The sequence below is a fragment of the Saccostrea cucullata genome, unplaced genomic scaffold, assembly GCF_032062105.1.
Source record: "Saccostrea cucullata isolate Sc308-1 unplaced genomic scaffold, CSIRO_AGI_Scuc_v1 ctg1231, whole genome shotgun sequence".
NCBI lineage: Eukaryota > Metazoa > Mollusca > Bivalvia > Ostreida > Ostreidae > Saccostrea > Saccostrea cuccullata.
This window is the reverse complement of record NW_026921857.1, coordinates 80,001-93,092: the sequence shown is the minus strand read 5'-3', so window position 1 is coordinate 93,092 and position 13,092 is coordinate 80,001. Positions and strand designations below refer to the sequence as shown.

At 33.6% G+C, this 13,092-nt stretch overlaps 1 long non-coding RNA gene across 1 annotated transcript in view; it reads left to right on the top strand.

Moving 5' to 3' along the window:
* Positions 1-6,653: 6,653 nt before the first annotated feature.
* Positions 6,654-13,092, top strand: part of LOC134260826 (uncharacterized) — a 16,449-nt gene continuing 10,010 nt past the window's right edge. The window contains exons 1-2 of the long non-coding RNA XR_009990645.1: positions 6,654-6,693; positions 8,648-8,708. This is a non-coding gene — a long non-coding RNA (uncharacterized LOC134260826). The remainder of the gene's footprint in view (positions 6,694-8,647; positions 8,709-13,092) is intronic.

The following is a 13,092-nucleotide window of genomic DNA, read 5'->3' as shown; positions in this document are numbered from 1 at the left end:
CCTTGGTGTATTTGAATTACAGTCCTTAATTTACATAGACTAAACATACAGCAAAAAAAAAAAAAAAAAAAAAAAAAAAAGAAAAGAAAAAAGCTTTTGCCCATTGCCCTTGTATTTGAATTATAGCCCTAAATTTACATTATACAAACTGCATGATTAAATGAAAAAATAAAACCATTGATCATGACCTGCATGTACATATGTAGTTGCATGGTTGTATATACATGTATATAATAATTGATTCCATCCTTTACATACAATAAACATTCAAAATCTACACACACTACAAAATTACTTGATCTGCACCTATTCCACACATAAATCATACAATCAAAATATGATGAGCAGCTGATTATCATTTAATTTATTTAGAAAACAAATAATTTAACAATTTATTATGCTTTGTACAAATATTTACAACTTTTATTTCATATACTACAGTGTTCACTAAGTGTGCAATTGTTTATTAGAATTAATTTTTGGCAAAACCTTGAAATCACAACACTGCTTGAGTATTAATTTTTATGGCTCCAACTGATCACTGATTGGACATACTTCTCATACAAATTCTAATTTGAGCATCATTTACTTTCTTGCTGGAAGTGTGGCATATTTCCCAACTCTGAATATTAGTGGTGGGGTGTCCTAAGCTAGCTAGCATTATATGGTATATTTAAACATTATTTCTAAATCAATCGTACTGTGCCATGTTTGCTAATCAGTAATAGCTTTAACCAGAATTGTAACTTCGTTAAACATAGATAAACCTTCTTTAAAGTTTAGATTTTGTAAATTCTATTGCTGTTATACTGACCATGTTAGTAAATTTAACACATAAGTAGGTCATATTTTAATGTTTCATACCAATTGATAGGCCCTTGTTTTTATTCTGAATTTCAACTTAATGTCCCACTGCACCAATCAATATATATAGGGCTTGAGGCAAATTTTAACAGTCAGTAGGGAAGTTTTTCTTAAGCACATGATTTACCCATTCAAGGGGTACTTGTTTAATAAAATGTTACACCTTTGTATGATAATACATGTACACTTATCCGAGTTAGATCAACGTTCATTTCTCCAGTTTTCTTGTAAGGTTAGTTTGATATGATATATATGTACAGCTGTATTCCAATAAATAGGGAATAATATTTCCAGTAATAAGGTTAGTACAGTTTCCTTTTAATTCAGATATAAAATAGATTTTAAATATTTAATCTGTTTCTCGTTTATGTATTTTGCTTATATATTCCTGGTTTCTACATGTGTAGTGATATACATGTGTACACGTTTCTTTGATCTACTCATCACCAAAATCTTGGATACTTTTTTATTAGGGTCATCACATCGACTCCATGCATAATTGGGGGTAAGGTTTAAATTTACAGGGAATCATTTACATCAATCATGATAGGTATTGGCTTGGGCATGGCTAGTTCTGCCGCTCTACCCCCACCCATATGGTGGCGGAGAACTTGTGGTCGGGAACTTGTGGCGTAAACGAGCGGCACTAAGTAACTATCCTTATATGCAGTCATGTAACTCATGAAAGTTGAAAAGTAAACTTGGGATTTAGATATAAATAAATAAGTGCTTGACCTCTGCACCTCCCAGGTTCAAGGCTTTTACCACTTTCTCATATGGTGTTTGTGAACTTTGACCTTTGAACTTTGAATATTTAATATGTAATATTTGCTTTGTTGTGTTGCCAGAGACACCAATAGCTTTACATAATTTGTGTCTCTGGATAAACAGCCGTGCCCAATTATCGCCACAATAAAATTTATTAAATTCATACTTGATGTTTTTATATGCACTTATCTGAGATAATATTCAAAGCTAATTCACTCTGAATTAGCTGCTTTTATCGAAGAAAGTGCATAATTGCTTTACCTAAATCTCATTACTTATTTCTAGTGATTATTGTTCTTGTCAAATATTTAGTTGATTATTCCCCCTTTTAATAAAAACACCTGAGGGCGCTTTGGTTGCAACTTCCTTTTTCAATATTCCAGCATCATCTTGGGTCGGTAAAAATTTTCCAGCTTGTTATTGTGTATTATAAATTTGAAACACCCACCCACCTCACCTATTTAAAATAGATACTGCTTTTCTGGTTCTTTTTAATGCTTTCAGACAAAGACTTTTAGAGAATATCAAGCTCAACATGACAGGACTTGTAAGATGAAACCAGGACCTTAGGGAACAGCCAAGAGGATTGAACCACAAGTATCTCTATGGACTCGCAGAATTCTGGACTTTGAAGACATTTAATGTGAAAGTGATGTGAGGAACAACTATTTATTTGGAAGTGATTCAATCCAAGAGCAAGTCATGCACCATTTTCAGGAGCCGATAACTTTCCACTAACCACAAACATTAAACAATAATGTGGATTAACAGGATCTGGTACGGCTGTCCGTTTCTTTCCAGCTGAAATGTGCGTAAACGAGCGGCACTAAGTAACTATCCTAATATGCAGTCATGTAACTCATGAAAGTTGAAAAGTAAACTTGGGATTTAGATATACATAAATAAGTGCTTGACCTCTGCACCTCCCAGGGTCAAGGCTTTTACCACTTTCTCATATGGTGTTTGTGAACTTTGACCTTTGAACTTTGAACCTGAGTTTGAATATTCAATATGTAATATTTGCTTTGTTGTGTTGCCAGAGACACCAATAGCTTTTCATAATTGTGTCTCTGAATAAACAGCCGTGCCCAATTATCGCCACAATAAAATTTATTAAATTCATACTTGATGTTTTTATATGCACTTATCTGAGATAATATGTTTTCCAAGTATTTTTTTTTTATCAAGTGATACTTTCTATCAGTTTATCAATGAAAAATTTACAAACTGTATAAGTTTTTACTTTTATACCTCACATAGTTTTGGGGCTATTGTAAAAATAAATTTTTGGACATGTTGACCTTTGACGAAACCTTAAGAATCATTATTTTATTGCAAAACTTATCTTCGATATTTATATTTTCATTATTATAACTTAGCCGTTATTTTATTCATGAAGTTTCTCTGGAAAATAAAATGTTGTTATAAGGACATTGTAGAAAAAGAGATATTTTGTAAAATGATTATCCACATCAGTCTTAAAACAAAAATCAAGACAGTCATTAGAAAATTGTATTTCGAAATATAGTTATTTAAAATAGGCAGGGAGTATGTTTCAAATTCCAACTTACTACTTCCATATATATTTTCCCATTTTTTTTTCTTCAAAAATGTGAAAATCAACCTAAAAATGATAAAAATGTTTGAACTTCTTGGAAATACTAAATGACTCTGTTCGGTTAAACGCGATTTCTACACCTCCACTGTGTCGAAAGTTTTGATTAACAGGACAAGCACGTGGACTTCGTGTGAACAGTGTGAACTTGAAGTAGGAAAATAAAAGCCGATAAGTTGTCAAATGAATTTGTTAATCTCTCCCTCTCTCTCTCTCGGTTCAACAAAAACTATGACAGCACATAATTTATTTAGTTCTGAAAATGTTATCTATTACAAATAATATGAATGCTTCTTTCCATCATCTTGTCCGGGTATAATATCACGGCCGGGAAATGTCAACAGATACATGATGTTTATTTCATAGAAATAAAAATGTCACAAAAATTTAAAATATTACATGTATTGCATTAAAATTTTGAAATACGAGTCTATTTATGCAATACGTCAACAGACCTTTGTAAATTAAAAACTCGTTATTTTACACGGAATCGCATTAACACTTGTCTTTGTCCGAGAGAAAATTAAAAATAACTAATGTACTTTATTTCTACCTGAATGTACTGGATCGCGGTTTTAAAAAATCACGTGCAGGGCAGGACAAATAGCTAGACAGAAGCAGGGCTTGTAACACGTGGATTGGCGGAATCAAGAGCATGTTTATATAAGGAATAACTGTCTTATTTTTCGATTTCATGAAGATGATCAATCAATTGGCGTTTATGCAAATTATCACGCAAGCCAATCGATGGATCACATCAATAAGACAGTTATTCCTTAAATATATACCGGTAAAATATAGTTGTTAGAACCATGGTAATCAATTCATTCTGTAAGTACTAGTTTTCTCTTCTTAAGTCCACATTATGTTATTAATTAAAAGTATCAGATATATTTTTTATATAATTATAAGTAGATTAATTTCATTTTTTATACTACACACGTAACAATCACACGTTTTACAGCAACGAAAATTGTGTTAGGCCAAAATAAAAAATACCTTTAGCTTTGTTTCCCCTTACGCGACCGACCCAATTGAATTGCGCCGACTGAATTTTTTTTCAAATAAGATGATTCAACTATTTTTTTTATTGTTAACCAATTGCAAGTTTTATAAAATACAATTCTATCAAAATCAGTTTTTATCTGATGTCACTACAGGCCATTAGCTAATCATAAAACTATGGCGACGTCTCAATCTTATGCTTTTAGCTAATTGGAATTCTTCACTCTTGAAACAATTCGATAATAAAATTTATCATGACTAATTAAGAGTGTTTCGGAGGAGTCTTGGCGTCTCCACGTGAGTGCATAATTTTTCGAAAGGGAAGTTCAACAACAAACAAACAAACCTATCTTTGAATTTAAGGTACGTAATACAGGGTAAGGCCCGCCTAATGAGTAGATGAGGGGCCCACCTTGTGAACACATCATTTAATTTCACTGCATTTTATTTAATTTGAGTTTTGAGCTAATAACTAGTTCTTCTAATATAATATGTTCCTATGTCAACTATGTGCCATTATGGAACCATAGGGGTTGTTGTAAATATGCCTGCATATTCATCCTGATAAATATAATTCACATGTCCTTTTTTCCATGCCTTTATTAAGTGGTTAATTTGTGACTATGACATTGTATATAGCATTTTTATCATTTGTAGATTCGGTTTGGTTCAATTAAATATTGTTTACATACTCTTTCCAAATAGTTTTGAAATCATGACTCAGTTTCCGGAGACGTCCAGTGTATTTTTCTTTAATCAGGGCCTTGAAGATTGGTTGTTTCTTTGCTTTTAATCCCTTCGAGATTTGTTGGGACGACATTTGTACATTTCCACATTGCTCCAAATTTAGACGTACTCAACAATATTTTGCCATTAAGCAGTGGGGGGTCTTTTTGAGCCAGCATCTTCTGCGATACTGGACATAAGTTTTTATCGTCCCCTTTGAAGGACCGTTTTCAACGTTAGTAGTTGGGATTTGAACCTGCGATTTAAAAATAGCCACTTCTTAACTCCAAAGCGAAATGCCCCAGAACCACTGCAAATCTCATGGCCATCAAAAAGTACATTGATAGTCTATAAGCTCTCAAGGCTGATGGAAGGTTTGAAAAAATATACTCGTAAGTCTGGTCTTTGCGAATTTGACAATCTTGTCTATTTTATTCAATTTTTATAAATATAACAGCGTGAGATATTTCACAAGTCAACTAAATAACAATTGTGAATTTATTAATCATTAATCTTGTTTTTTAACGGAATATGTACGATACTTAGCATTTTGTTCACAAATCGTTCTTTTGTACTTTTCTTATTTATAAAGGTAATTTTCCATTAAATTTTAGACTGTATTTTCAAAGCTGCTGTCAGAAAATAAAATTGTTTACCTACCTACCGAACCAACTTGAGAATTTAGGGGCGGGTTAGGGGAAACAAAGATATTTTTAATTCCGGCCTTATTATAAAAATATTTATTTAAAACATTATACATAAATGTAAGTGCAGAAAAATGTTTTATTTATTTATCTATTAATTGTTTATTTATATTTTATCACCTGACATTAGAATAAATAGAAAAGTTTCAATGAAAGGAAAAGATCGGAGGCATTCCGATTAGATCGTTCATCTTGCCTTCACCCTTCTGGCGTTCACTTTGCGATCGCGTTTGCGCTCCGTTCGCGTTCACACATCGTTCGACAATTTGCGTTCAGCGTTCACACATGATTCACTCACCGTTCGCTATGCCATCGATCACCGCTTGTTTAGCGTGTGTTCACCGTTCAGATAGAAAAGTAGAACATTTGGGATTGTATTTCAAGAGAAATGAAATATTATTATGTACAATTTTTTTTTAAAAAAAGTAAATATCGCCAAATGTTGACTTTGTTCGTAAAGTATTCTCGAAATGCCGAAAAGATGAGACCTTAATTATGAGCAATTACTAATTCTGACAAGTCCGTGATTGTTTGTAAAGCATGAGCTGCATGTTTGGTAATTCTATTTTGCTGTTAAAATGTTTTATGATAATTTTTATGTAACTTAAACCTTTATGATCAATAAGACTAAAATAAAACAGAAGAAAGACTGAAATTCTCCATACAACCCTTATACAGTTTCATATAAGAAATCATTATTGTACAGGACGACAATAATGTAATGTTAATTCAATAAAAGCTGATTAATAAATATGAACAACAGAAGTTTATAAACGTTATTTTTTCTGTTATTGATATAGTTATTTACAATTTTGAAACAAAAAATTCTGAGAAAGTTGCAGCTCATATTTCAAAACATTTTCGGGGAAACCCTCCATCGTAAAGGAATGACGTTTGGGAAAGGCCTGCACAGTCAGTATATAAAAGTACATATTTGCATGTTGTGACATTATGGTAAATCTCTTGTCGAGGATGCAGGTGACAATTATTCTATTGTTTACGTTATCTTGTGTAAGTAGCATAGAGTTTTATTAAATTTATTTGAAAAATACTTACATGTAATTTTGACATGTTTAATTAATTATGGATTTTTATTATTTTCAGTGTTAAATTTTTCCACACGTTTATGTGGACTGCACTTGATTTAACATAGATTTACCCATCTTTGCTACATGAACACTCTGACTTTTCTTAAAAAGTAATATCGATCAATAGGAAAATTAATTTAAACTCCAGTTGTTAAGATAGCATATGATAAGATTGATTTTACATTGTTTAACGCTGAATCCGCAGTTTTTTTTCAGCCATGTGTCGGCGGATTTTAAGTTTTTTAAAAGGTTATGATAGTTTTTGTAATTCTCTGCCGGCCCCAACTAGAAAATATTATATTTAATGCAAGTTGAATGGCTTTTGTTTCCGAAATAAAAATTGTTGCTTCATTTAGAAGCCGTGTAGTGAAAACTCTGCTATCCATCACAACAGCTGATGCAACTTCATTTTTATCCTTTGAACCATCTGAATATATATCGACTGTTAAACCATAATGATTCGGCAAATTTTTGCATAAAAAACAGGAGAACTCGTGTTTGATTTCTTATAAATTCGATGAAATATAAATCTACAATTGTATCTACAACTGGAATTATTACTTACAAGCAGCTTACAAAAAGGTAGCCCCAATTTAGTCGCCTCGCACGACATGCAAGGGGATAAGAAAGATCTATTCTTATCACCCCCGGTTCCTACGGGGAAGGGGTTAACAATAAGAGAGTCAATTCTGTTGTTTCAATGACCATTGGTTGGTTTCCTACAAGTAGGAGTCATCTTGGTGAATATTGTTTAGCCTTTAGCACGGTATGACCCTATCTTGGTGAAATTTCAAATGGATTTTAGCATATGATCGTGTATTTGTGAACTAATAGTCTCCAGTACAATCTGAATATATCTTTGTGACATGTGTTTTTAGGTATAGGTACAATTATTCTGCCTTGGGTACATTTTGTACAGGCTTCAACAAGGTAGGATTCTAGCTTGTTGACCTTTTTAGAACATAACCTACTTATTCAGCCAATCAAATGCTTCCATTTCTTGTGAAGAATCGATTCTTCATAGTGAAGAATTCTTCTATTTCTGAAAAATTCAACGGTGTCTGATTGGTTCACTTGACAGTTATATGGGTGTGTCTTCATTGGTCTTTGTTCAGCACACAAAAAGAAACTATTCAAAACCCACGTGCTGTTTACAAGGACATTTAAACTTTCTAGGCCTTGTTACACTTTTTTCCACTGTAATCTTTTGTCGCCTTTTTGAATATTATTTTTTTCACATTTCGGTACATACAGAAAATACAATCATCGTCATGTATATTAGAGACGAATCTTGTCTTTGAAGAAAGATTTAATCACAATTTTAATCAATTTTTTATTTGATATTAGACAGCGATACCCACTCCTGCTGACTAGGGCCTTGTCATCTTAACACAATTATTTTTCAAAAAATATAGATATTTCGATTCTTGTTACATGGGTATTTATTAGTTCAGTAATTTTAATATCTTCACCATACCATTTCCCCAGTAAATCAAGCTATTTCATATATTTCCGTGCTGACCTGAATGTGTTTCCATTCTGAAACCGCGTGTGTTCGATATTGCTTGCGTGCTCGATATGTACAACGAGCGGTCAAGTTGAGCCTTATATATGACACAGTCGTGGGAGGAGTTAATTTTTAATCCATTCATTTGATTGGCTGAGGTTATGTTCTAAGTCAGTAAGATCATATGAAGAGAAATCTTCGTGACGAAGAATGGGCTCCTCTTCGCTCCGCCCATTATTCGTGACGAAGATTTCTCTTCATATGATCTTACTATTACTTAGAGGATTTAACACAGTATAATTTACCCTCCTGTCCTTTTCTACGGGCTTTTGAGCCATATAAACCATATCTACTTGACTTATTTTTACAGGCTTTAGCACAGTATGATCGGGGTCCATTTCCTCCGGAGCAGCCTGAAGGAAAACCGAGAGGTTTCACCTTTACATTTATATCTCTCAATAAGTTATAATTCTGTATATATAGAAATTTAATGACTCTAATTCTTGGCAATTTTATCGACTATTATCTGGTTTGGGTCAGTTTTACGCTTAAAGCTGACATGAACTCTTAAAAAGGCATCATTTTTCATCTTTGTACGACTTACTACATTCATGTACGCCTTTGTCCACCATATTTCTTCGATTCCGCCATATTTAATCGAACATTTTTGGCCACCTGTACCTGCTATATATAGCCTTTTACAATTGTTTCACTTGAGTGATTTTCTATCCTGGCTGTCGACATGTGCACATCTCCGATAGCATAGTTTTTAGAAGTCAATAAACTGACCAATACATGTTTGAAAAGTAAAAATTCAACAAAAACTAGAACTATACCGAGAATTAAATTATTTTTGAATGCATTTGCTGCAATAAAGAAAATACACTTACACGGAATACATTCAAGTAGAGCAAAAATTCCATGCAGGTCAGTCGAGAAAACGCGTCAAACGCAGTGATAGAAATATTTACCTGAATACTGCTATCGTTACAGGGATGTGCACATGTCGAAAGAATTATCCTATTTTACTTTTATTGAAAAATGCATCTCAGAAATCATGTAATCCATTGCTAACTCAACAGTAAAAACTGCTTGGACACACGTGGTCCATGCCGATCATTTTATTTGGTCAGGGAAAATATCAAAGGTTGAAAGCGCCGTGGAGTTGACTGAAGAAAATGCAAATAATTTTTTTCTAGAGAATAAACATTACTCTTGTCTGTAAATGGTGTAAATAAAATGTTTTAAAACATGGTTTAACTTCATCAAATTTATAATAAAGCATGCATTATTACGAATCATTCACCTTTTGAAGATATGAAGATATTTTCCTGTGAAAGGGGGGGGGGGGTGAATAAAACATGCATAACACTCTCATAAAAAATATTTTAAGAGAAACGTCTGAAACAGATCGGATTTCTTTATGATCAAATATAATCAAATAAATACTGTGTATTGGCTTTATTAGACCTAATATAATTTGATTTAAAGTTATTTATAATTTTATGCACAATTAAAGAAAAAGTGAGCAAATTCACATACCCCACGCTCCCACAAAAGTCGAAGTGCTGAAATTCACAAAAAAAAAAAAATAAAGGAATCGTAATTTCCTTGTAATATGCCCATATATACACATTGTGTCCTAAATATCTGCAAAGTTTGGCGAAGTTGTGTGGAGCGGTTTATGAGGAATTGCCCTGACAATCTGCTTTATATTCAAGATATCGCCAAAATCTAAATGTAAAAGTGCGTAAATTCCCGAAAAAATAAAGATTTCGGAATTTCCTGGTAATGTGCAAATACAGACACATTGACTCCTTTAAATATCTCTAAAGTTCGACAAAACTCTGTGCATTAGTTTATAAGAAGTTGCGCTGACCAAAAAGAAAAAGGGGCTGACTGATGGGTCCAAAACATTAAACCTCACGCAACTTGTTGCGAGGGGTATAATAAACGAGTTTGATTCTGTGGTACAATGATAATGAAAATAGAATTTAATGTGAATTAAATTTCTAGACATAAATAATTAATGATTACTAGAAAAAGCAGATAAAAAGAGAGAGGAAACCCCCCGCGAGGATTTCCGCATTCTTCCTACAATTACCTTTATGAAAATTCCATTGTCTTTTGTCCAGGTTCAGCATATACATGTAAGTGTCGGAACCGGGGGGGGGGGGTGGCTTTTGTACAAATATATACTTAGTATAGACATTGAATATTGCTGCGTAGTCCCCCCCCCCCCCCCCGCTTTTCACAGACAAGTCGCAGTATAAGTTAAAAAAGAGGAAAGTGTTGGTGTTTGGAGAAAAATTTTGTTACTGAAGTTGGGACCTACCCCCCCCCCCCCTTTTCACCCACACGAAATAGGATATTCGTGTTTAGGAAAAGGACATTTCCCCCTTTTTTTAAGCTTGTCAGATTTTTTGAAAGTATAAAAACAATTTCTTTGCACTTAGCCACCCCCCCCCCCAAACTTTCAATTTGCTTCCGACGCCAATGCGTTTGAGAAGGTATTTGAGAAAGTCCCCGATGTACCCATTCCTGTGATGTATATTTCACGTTTATTATATCTCCCGCTTGAAAAGTGGGAGGGTATATAGTAATACTTATGTCCGTCCGTCGGTCTGCTAAGCTTTGGGGTACCCATCTCTTATCCGCAAATCCTCTTATACCACTTAGTGAAATTAAATAAAACTTTCACAGAATCTTATAGGTTTATTACATATTACCATTGTGCACCTCCTATTTTACTTTTTGATCCGACACGTATTTTGGGTTTAGCGACAACACCAAATATGGACTTTACCATTATAACCATATGGGAGGCGGGGGTATCATTTAGTGAGCTCATTGCTCACAATACCTCTAGTTTTCTCTTTCAATTTGGCCGTTTGGGTTAACTTCTCGTCCAAATTAAAATTATTATTCAATTTATGAAGTTTCGACATCCCGCCTGAAAAAAAAATCATTGATCTGTCCTAAGGTTTAATAAATGGACAGCACAAAGTGCGTAGGATCTTATACCTATTATTGCCCTAAGAGATGACTACAGAGTTAGAGAGAGAGAGGGAGAGAAAGAAAGAGAGAGAAAGAGTTCAAAATACAAATAAGTAAATAAAAATTATCCGTATTCAACCAGTGTCAAGACTCCCTACCCTAGCTTTTAAAATAATCTCCCAAATACTCCTACAGAAATTATTTTTAAATATAAAAAAAAATAGCTAGACTATCAGGCAGGGATACTGAAATCTCGAAAGTCTCTCTTTAACACCATAATTATAAAACATTTATACATACCTCAAAATGCACATACTTTGTGGTCGGAGTGACACATTTAAAAAAAATTTCAAAATTGAATTTGGCAGAGATGTCTGTCTTCCAAGAATATTTAGATTACGGTCATGTCAATTATTTTTGCCCCCCCCCCCCCCGCCTAAAAAATCAAATGCCTAAATGTCAATCTGAACAGGAGATGGCATTTCTTCGTGTGTTAGTGTGTTAAAGAACGCATAGATCTATGTACACATAAAAAAATTGTATTCTGGTTAATTGCTTTTAAGATTTGAAGTAAATAATTACCGTACATCAAATAACTTGGTTTAGATTTGAGATTTGTAATATAATAATCAGTTATAATTGACAAATGAATTTTGCGACGCAAACCAACTGCAGACTATATACATGACTTTGTATAGAATGTATATTAGAACTACATGTTTTTATAAAATTCAAAATTTTTGTTTATGAACAGCAGTTATAATACCCCCCCCCCCCTTCAGCCGCGCAAATACCAAAAAACTTCTCTTTCCACTTGTGATATTTTCCCTGACCAAAATCTGATCAGCACGGACTAGGTGTATCGACGTGCTTGTCTGTACGGAGTAATGACAGTGTGTTTACTATTGAGCTTTTACGGAGTTTATTTCTTTTTTGTGATGCATATTTCAATAAATGGAATTCAGGGTGTATATCACTTGACTTGTGCACATCTTCGAACCGATGGCGTATTCTTATTACCAGGTATGGGTGAGTTTACAGCGTTCGAGGCGTTTTCTCGATATGCACCAATTGCATAGGGGCTGCAAATCAAAAACATTGGTTGTTTTGTGCCATTCATGATCAAATGATAATAATTTCAAAATGTGTTTGCAGATTTTACTGCTTTTTATTTCAAGTTTATTCTGCATAAATTGCCGCACTGTAAAAAATACGTACTCGTGCATCTAAATTTCTCACCAAAATTGCATTTTTTTCTTTTGATTCAAATCAATAATTATTCAGAATTATGATTATTACTTTGTTTATTGTGGTTTTGAAATGTCTTGATCTCCTTATGTGTTCTCATATATGCTTTACCATCGGAGATGTGCACAAGTCGATACCCAAACCAAAAAATCATTCAACTGTAACGAGCGCATTGGGGTATACATCGTTACAATGAGACAAGGTATCTGAAAGAAATATGGCGGAATACGGCTATCGTTGGTATGAAACAAGTCGTACATAGATGAAAATGTTGCGTTTTTAAGAATTCATGTCAGCTTTAATAACCCGCTAAGCGGTTTATATATGTAATAGTAAGATCATATGAAGAGAAATCTTCGTCATGAAGAATTAGCGGAGCGAAGCGGAGCCCATTCTTCGTGACGAAGATTTCTCTTCATATGATCTTATTGACTTAGAACAGAACCTCAACCAATCAAATGCATGGATTAAAAATAAACTCCTCCCAGGCTGTGTCATATATAAGGCTCAACTAGACCGCTCGTTGTACATATCGAGCACGCCATCAATATCGAACACACACAGTTTCAG